At 50.1% G+C, this 8,314-nt stretch overlaps 1 pseudogene; it reads right to left on the bottom strand.

The window, feature by feature from the left end:
* Nucleotides 1-430: 430 nt before the first annotated feature.
* Nucleotides 431-548, bottom strand: LOC134949105 (5S ribosomal RNA; annotated as a pseudogene).
* Nucleotides 549-8,314: the final 7,766 nt, after the last annotated feature.

Consider the following 8,314-nt stretch of genomic DNA (forward strand, 5'->3'; position numbering starts at 1 on the left):
AAGCAACATATGCAAATAGGAAGAACGAGAGTCAGTACATATATATGATTCTAAAATCATATATCGTTAGTGTTTCACATATAAATATCACAGATTGGGTATATAGTATATTTTAACTGTCATTCATAACCCTAATCTGTTGAATGTAAAATAAAGTGATTCTCCTATGAAAGTGACATCCATTTGCGACGTCAGGCATGTTCTGTAGATGTATATCGGTTAGTAAAAATAGGATGAATTTAAATGAATAAAGGGAGGATCATACGGTGAGACTTATATTTATAATGATATTTAAAAGTATATAGGCATACATTATGAACCGAGGACTTAATAGCTTTAAATACAGAGATGATATACGGAGGGGGTAAAAAAAAGGGGGGGAGGAAAAAATGTAAAAGGATGCAGAAACAGCACACCCCTGATCTAGTTGTTATTACAGTACCCGGTCTTCTTGGGAAGTTCCCTTACCCAGTACTGGCCGGGCCAACACTGCTTGGCTTCCAAGATCGGACGAAATTGGGCATATCCAGTGTGGTATGACTGTAATCTGAAGTCAGGGTAGTGGAAGAGGTGGTCCAGAAGTTGGGGAGCCAACCCGGACTTAGCCAGAAAAAAGGCAGATGGATAATGTCAGGAGTTTGGGATTATGAGTACAGGCTTACGTTTATAGAAAGGGGGCTATTTCGTAGCCTTCATTCAGTCCGTCCGGATGAAGAGATTTCATTTCGTGTATCCAGAACATTTCTCTCCTTGATAGGAGGTTGGAGAGGTCCCTCCCTCTTTCTCCAAGTGTCACTAATTCCAGACCATTGAACGTGAGTTCCTCCAGGTTGGAACCGTGGTATTGTAGGAAGTGTCTGGATACAGCATGTGTTTGGACCCGGTTCTTTATATTCCTCACATGCTCCTGTACACGGATTTTTAGTGGCCTCTTTGTCTTGCCGATATACTTCATCTTGCACGGGCATTCCAAAAGGTAGATGACGGAGCATGTGTTGCAGTTAATAAAGTGCTTAATTTTGTACTCCTTGGTTTCACCTGTGTTCTTGAAGGTTTTTCTATTTGGGTTCACATACTTGCAGATGTTGCAATGACCACATTTGAAACATCCCACACATCTCGGTAGTATGCTTTTTGGAGTATCATAGTTTCTTAACATGCTTGGTGCAAGGAGGTCCTTTAATTTTGAGATTTCTTAAAAACCACTTGGGGTTCGGTTGGTAAATAGTCTTTGAGAATGGGGTCCATTAAAAGTATGTTCCAATGTGATTTGAGTGTTTGTTTAATCAGGTTGTCGTGTTTACTGTAAGTGGTGATGAATCTAACGTTATCTTTATCATTCTCCTTGGGTTTGTATTCCAGAAGTTTGTTTCTTTCCAGGGTTTTTGCTTTGGTATTCGCTGCCGCTAAAATATTTTCAGGATATCCTTTCTCTTTGAATCTCTCTGAGTAGACTGACAGTTGGGCATCATGATCATCCGTCTTCTTGCAGTTTCGTGCAATCCTGGTAAACTGGGAGAGGGGAATATTATTTTTCCATCGTTTAAGGTGGTTGCTCCGATAGTGGACATAGCTGTTTGTGTCCACCTTCTTGATGAAGTTCTTCGTAATGACCTCATTTCCTTGGTGGGTCAATATCAGGTCTAGAAACTCTATTTGTTCCGTGTTGTTGTTGGATGTGAACTTCAAGTTCATGGTATTGTCGGATATATAGATGAGGAAGTCTTTAAAAGAGGTTTCATCACCATCCCATATAATTAAAATGTCATCTATATACCTTTTATAAAAAATTATATTCAGGTTAAAAGGATGATCCGTAAAAATATATTCATTTTCCCAGTGGCCCATAAAAAGATTGGCGAAATTAGGCACGAATATAGTGCCCATCGCTGTCCCGCAGGTCTGGAGATAAAATTAATCCTGAAATTTAAAATAATTGTGTTTCAAGATAAAATTCATAATTTCACAAATAAAAATCCGGTGGTCGTCCGTAATGAGATGATCCTTCCTCATGAAAAAGTTGCATGCTTGAATTCCTTGATCATGTTCGATGCACGTATATAAGGACTGTACATCTACCGTGACCCATCTGTACGTGTCTTTCCATCCTTGTGATTCCATTAGGTTCAGAACTGAAGTGGTGTCTTTAAGATACGCGGGTAGATCCATGACGTATTTTCTAAGGAAAATGTCCACGTATTCCGACAGGTGGGATGTTAGGGAATCTATTCCTGCCACAATAGGCCTCCCTGGTGGGTTGGTCATCGATTTATGCACTTTTGGGAGAAAGTAGAAGATGGGGGTGACGGGGTTGGTGTTAAGGAGGTACTGGTACTCTTCCTTAGATAGTGTCTCATTCCTGAGGCCTTTAAGGAGGATAGCTCTGAGTTCCTCCACGAAGGATTCCTTCGGATCCGCTGCTAGTGGTTTATATGATGACTTATCTCCTAATAGTCTTTCAGCTTCCACAATGTATGCCGTGCGGTCCATGATCACCAGCCCCCCCCCCCTTTATATATATATATACTAGGTGCTTCATCGCGCCCTACGGGCGCTCTTCACAACGTCGTAAGGGGCAACGCCCCCTTAACCCTTGCATGCCTTTCTGGGGTTCAATATTTGTATTATATGGAGTATTACCTGCATCCCTTTGTTAGTGGTTAAATATTGCATAATGAAAGGGCATGCGGTGGTGAAGAAGGCGCAGCCCCTTGCGACAGCATGAACAGCACCTGCAGGGCACGATGTACAGAATGTAGCGGGTGCGGGGGGTACTGCGGATGGGGGAGGGTGTCTGTAGATGCTGCGGGTGGAGGGGAGGGCGGATGCAGGGGGGGGACCCGGATGGGGAAGGGTCGGGAGGTGCTGCAGGTGGGGGATGGGCAGAGGAGTGGGGGCTGCAGATGGGGGAGGGGTCCGGAAGCACTGCAGGTGAGGGAGGGGCAGGGGTGCCACGGGTGGGGGAGGGGCAGGTGCGGGGATGTTGCGGATGGGTGAAGGGTTCCAGAGGTGCTGTGGGATGGGATGGGTGCGGGGGTGCCGGGGGTGGGGTAGGGGGTCCGGAGGCACCACGGGTGGGGGAGGGGCAGGTGTGGGTGGTGCAGCAGATGGGGAAGGGGGTCCGGAGGCGCTGCAAGTGGTGGAGGGGCGGTTGCGGGGGTACCGTGGGTGGGGGAGGGGGGGCCGCGGGTGGTGTAGGGGGTCTGGAGGCACAGCATGTGTGGGAGGGGTGGGGTGCTGCATGTGGTGGAGGGGAAGGGGCAGAGGTGTGGTGCATTGAGGAGGGGTCTGGAGGCGCTGCGGGTACTGTACCTGTCAAAAAGGTAGTTGGAGGGTATGCAGTAACAGGGCCAGGACAGGGGTAACAGGGTCAGAACTGGGGGGAAACGGGGCCAGGACAGGGGTGACAGGGTCAGAGCAGGGGTGACGGGGCAAGGACTGGGGTGACGGGGCAAGGTAAGGGGTGACGGGGCCAGGACAAGGGCGACGGGGGCCAGGACAGAAATGACAGGGACAGGATAGGGGTGACAGGGCCAGGGTAGGGGCGGCAGGACCAGGACAGGGGTGATAGGGCCAGGATAGGGTTGACAGGGCAAGCACAGGGGTGACAGGGCAAGCAGAGGGGTGACAGGGCCAGGATAGGGGTGACAGGGCCAGGATAAGGGTGACAGGGCCAGGATAAGGGTGAAAGGGCCAGGATAAGGGTGACAGGGCAAGGCCAGGGGTGACAGGGCAAGGGCAGGGGTGACAGGGACATGACAGAACACAGGGCACAGGAGAGATTGGTATTAGGGACAAAACAGTGGTGACAGACAGATGTGTCTTACCGGAGTCACTGCTGCTGGCTGCTGCTGTTCCACTCCAACCTGTTGGGATCTGCTGCTGGTGGAGACTTGGCATGGCTGACTCTCTCAGGCTGGAGTCCTGCTTCCTCTGCCCGTCCGCATCCCTCCCTCCACTCCTCAGTCACACACCGCGGACCTCACGCGGCTGCCGGGCACTGTGGTAAGGGGAGACTGGGAGTGACTGGTTAGCCCCCGGGAGACGCTGCGGCTGGAGGGAGGAGGGGGTCATAGCATGCATGCGGACCTCGCGGCTGCTGGGCACTGTGGTAAGGGGAGACTGGGAGTGACTGGTTAGCCCCCAGGAGACGCTGCGGCTGGAGGGAGGAGTGGGTCAGAGCCTGCAAGCAGCGCGGACTTCTGTAGCGTTGCCTGCCGGCTATAGTGTGTGAAGGAGCTGGGCGCACCTCACTGCGGGCAGCAGCGCTGCAGCTAGCGGTGGGGTTGCCAAGGCTGGAGATAACAGAGGCAGTACGGAACCTGCACAGCGGCAGGTGCCCCACAAAACTGCAGCTAAGAAGCGTGGAATGTGCCAGAAAGTGACGCTCCTCCGCGCCAGAGAGACCCTGCTGAGTATGCTGATGTGGGGGGTCAAGCACACAGTGAGCCGGTGCCCGTCTGTCTGTACACGGCATACCCCCTCACACACCCCCATACCTCCCAACTGTCCCGATTTTCGCAGGACAGTACCATTTTTTGGGATCTGTCCCGCTGTCCCACCCGCGGGTCGCAGTGTCACGTGGTGGGTGGGGGGGCAGTTGGGAAGCTCCTGTACTCGCTGTTCTGCTTAGCAGAGCAGCGATGAATAGATGCTGTGCGCATGCACACAGCGTCTATTTAGTGGAGACAGAGGGAGAGGAGGCATCAGGGGGTACGGATTTAGGGGGGGTCCGGCAGCAGAGCCGGATTAAGGGGAGGGGCAGGGGGTATGTACCCCAGGCCCCACAGTTTTAGGGGGCCCCCGGCTGGAGTAGCTCTGTCCCAGCTCTGAAGCTCCCCCGTCCTGCCAGCAACAGCAGCAGCATTGTGCTACAGTCAGCACATGCTGCTGCGTATTGGCAGGTCTGTGGTGTTGCAGGAGGCAGCAGCCTCCCTGCTTTCTTCTGCCTGTGCGGGTGTGTAGGGGGGAGCGACAACCCCCTCTGGATTTACCCCTAGCTGAGGGGCCAAAATCCCAATTTAAAAAAACAACCAATTCCCGGAATTTGCATAAGGAGGCGTGGTCACGCATACCGTGATTAGGCTACGCCCCCAAACCCGCAGCAGGCACAGCAATTAGATAGGGCGCCCCTGTCTCAAGTGCCCTGGGCCCTCCAGACTCATAATCCGCCCCTGGGCTAGGGGCATGCCAGCAGCTCACAGAGCGCTGGGCATGCCCCCTCACTGACGAAAACAGGGGCTTGGCTCGTAATCAAGGGTCCTCCCACGAAGCCACGCCCACTTTCCGTTGGCCACGACCCCTTTTCGCCGCGCGTGTGTCCCTCCTTCTGCCTGAAAAAGCTGGGAAGTGTGCACCCCTGTCTGCCTGAAGAAAGTTGGGAGGTATGCACCCCTTCTGCTCCTATAGATTTGCCCAGATCTGTGACTCATTTGACTAACTCCGCCCAGTGTTGTGACTCCGCCCAGCATTAGCAAATGAGACACAAAGTCACAGATCTGGGCTAATATATAGGATATATATATATATATATATATATATATATATAGTGGAAGACAAAACAAGCGGCACTCTAAGTCTGTCTGAAAATCAAGTGTATTTCACTCAAGTAGTGATCCGACGTTTCGGGGTCCAAGCGCCCCTTTGTCAAGGTGAACAACAATAAACAAAGTAAAATTCATACCTTATAAAGAAGAAGAAAACCCGCCGAGTGTATCCGATCACGCCCGCCCGGCCGCATGTGGTCCGTCCCCTCTTCCGGCTCCCTTGTTTGACGTCATGCACAACGCGCCTCGCTTGTGCGTCGTTGCCATAGTTACCCGATGTTGAGGACGGCCGGGCTGCGGCGCTGATAAGAAGAATGAAAGGGTGCAAAACATATTAAAATACAGAACCCCCACCAGTAATGTAAATCAGTTTTAAGACTGATAGAGCCAATTTGACTAGGTGATAACTGGGAGTGTACACAGGAAAAAACGCAGTGCATTGAAATAAATTTAAATTTAAAAATGGATCCCCCATGTTGCCCGCTGGGATGCTGTCCTCAGTGGAACAGACTGGTAGGGGAAATATTATCAATTGATTATAGACTGTAATCATATATAGTTGCTTGCTTCATATTTATGGACTCCCCCAGCCAGATCTGCCTAAAAGTCACCAGGTATCACCTCTATCAAAATCAAGAATAAACCAGCCCCTAAGAAAAATATCTAATAAATGCATAGAGCTATCCTCACATAATTAATGCTATTGTAGGAGTTGTCGTCACCACACAGTGAAGCACGGTTCCCAGTTCTGTGCCTCTAAAACTTATTTAAAAATGTTCCAGCTCAGCTTCTCATTCAGTCCATGGGGGTTAGTTGTATTTAGCTCAAAAATCCATATGGCTTCTAATCGTAGAAGTCTGCCATCTCTGTCTCCTCCTCTGATGTGTTTAGGTACATGATCAATAATCATATGCCTAAGGTCATTCATGGTGTGTCTGGCCGCCGCGAAGTGTCTTGCCACTGGTTGTTCCGACTCCTTGCCTGCCAGTGCTTGTTTGATGGCCGAGCGGTGGAGCGCCATCCTCTCTCTTAATGTTCTTACTGATTTACCCACGTAGTGAAGTCCACATGGACATTTTATGAGATAAACTATATGTGTAGTCGTGCAGGTAAGTACGAAGTTGATCTTATAGGTTTTATCTCGATGTGGATTGTCAAACTCAAAGCCAGTTATCATATTTTCACACGTGGTACATTTGATGCACTTATAGCATCCAGGCTGTCTGGCCAGAAAGGCTGAAGGGGTCTGTTTTTGTTGTTTCATCTCCTGGAATCCCGTGATATCGGAATGAACTATTACATCCTTGATATTTTTGCCCCTTGAAAAGCACATCATTGGTCGTGTCCCCCTAAATGTCGACAGCGATTGATCGGAAGAAATGATGGGCCATAGGGCTCTTGTCGCTCTCTGTACCACCGGACTTGTGGTGTTAAATCTGGAGATGAAAGGAATGGCAGGCCTCTTTAGGCGATCACTGGGTTGAAGAAGGGATTCCCTGGATAACTGCATCACTTCCTGCTTATGCTTGGTGAGGAGTTGGCGGCCATAACCCCGCTCTACAAATTTTAAAATCAACTTGTCGAGCTCCATTCCCAACTTATCACGATCACTGATCAGGCGAGATACCCTGATCATCTGGGAACGCGGCAGACCATCCTTGAGGGCCTTAGGATGATGACTATTGGCCCTCAGTAGGGTATTCCTGTCAGTGGGCTTGGTATATACCCCTGTATGCAATACTCCCCCCCTGATGGAGATCTGCACGTCCAGATAATGTGTGGAACTTGTGCTGGTCTGGTAAGTGTATTTGACACCAATCGGCCTAGAGTTAGTGGTGTGCATAAGCTGTTCAAACCTTTCCACACCCCCTGTCCATAGGAGGAACAAGTCGTCTATGTACCGGGGAAAAAATAAAATATTCTGGGAGACAGACTCTTCCTGAAAGAAAGTGTTCTTTCAAGGTAAGTATATCCCTCTCTCTCTCTCTCTCTGGACACCGCCTGCCGCAATGTGTAAAATGGGACTGGCTGGCGCAATGTGTAAAAAATGGGACTGGCTGCCGCAATGTGTAAAATGGGACTGGCTGCCGCAATGTGTAAAAAATGGGACTGGCTGTCGCAATGTGTAAAAAATGGGACTGGCTGCCGCAATGTGTAAAAAATGGGACTGGCTGCTGCAATGTGTAAAAAGGGGGACTGGCTGCTGCAATGTGTAAAAAGGGGGACTGGCTGCCGCAATGTGTAAAATGGGACTGGCTGCCGCAATGTGTAAAAAAATGGGACTGGCTGCCGCAATGTGTAAAAAGGGGGCCTGGCTGCCGCAATGTATAAAAAGGGGTCCCGGCTGCCGCAATGTGTAAAAAGGGGTCCTGGCTGCCGCAATGTGTAAAAAGGGGGCCTGGCTGCTGCAATGTGTGAAAAGGGGGACTGGCTGCCGCAATGTGTAAAAAAATGGGACTGGCTGCCGCAATGTGTAAAAAGGGGGCCTGGCTGCCGCAATGTATAAAAAGGGGTCCTGGCTGCCGCAATGTGTAAAAAGGGTCTATCTGCTGCAATGTGTAAAAAGGGGGACTGGCTGCCGCAATGTGTAAAAAGGGTCTATCTGCCACAATGTGTAAAAAGGGGGCCTGGCTGCCGCAATGTGTAAGAAGGGGTCCTGGCTGCCGCAATGTGTAAAAAGGGAGACTGGCTGCCGCAATGTGTAAAAAGGGGGACTGGCTGCCGAAATGTGTAAAAAGGGGGACACTGTCTGCTGTAATGTATAAAAG

Source organism: Pseudophryne corroboree, chromosome 1, assembly GCF_028390025.1.
Source record: "Pseudophryne corroboree isolate aPseCor3 chromosome 1, aPseCor3.hap2, whole genome shotgun sequence".
Classification (NCBI taxonomy): Eukaryota; Metazoa; Chordata; class Amphibia; order Anura; family Myobatrachidae; genus Pseudophryne; species Pseudophryne corroboree.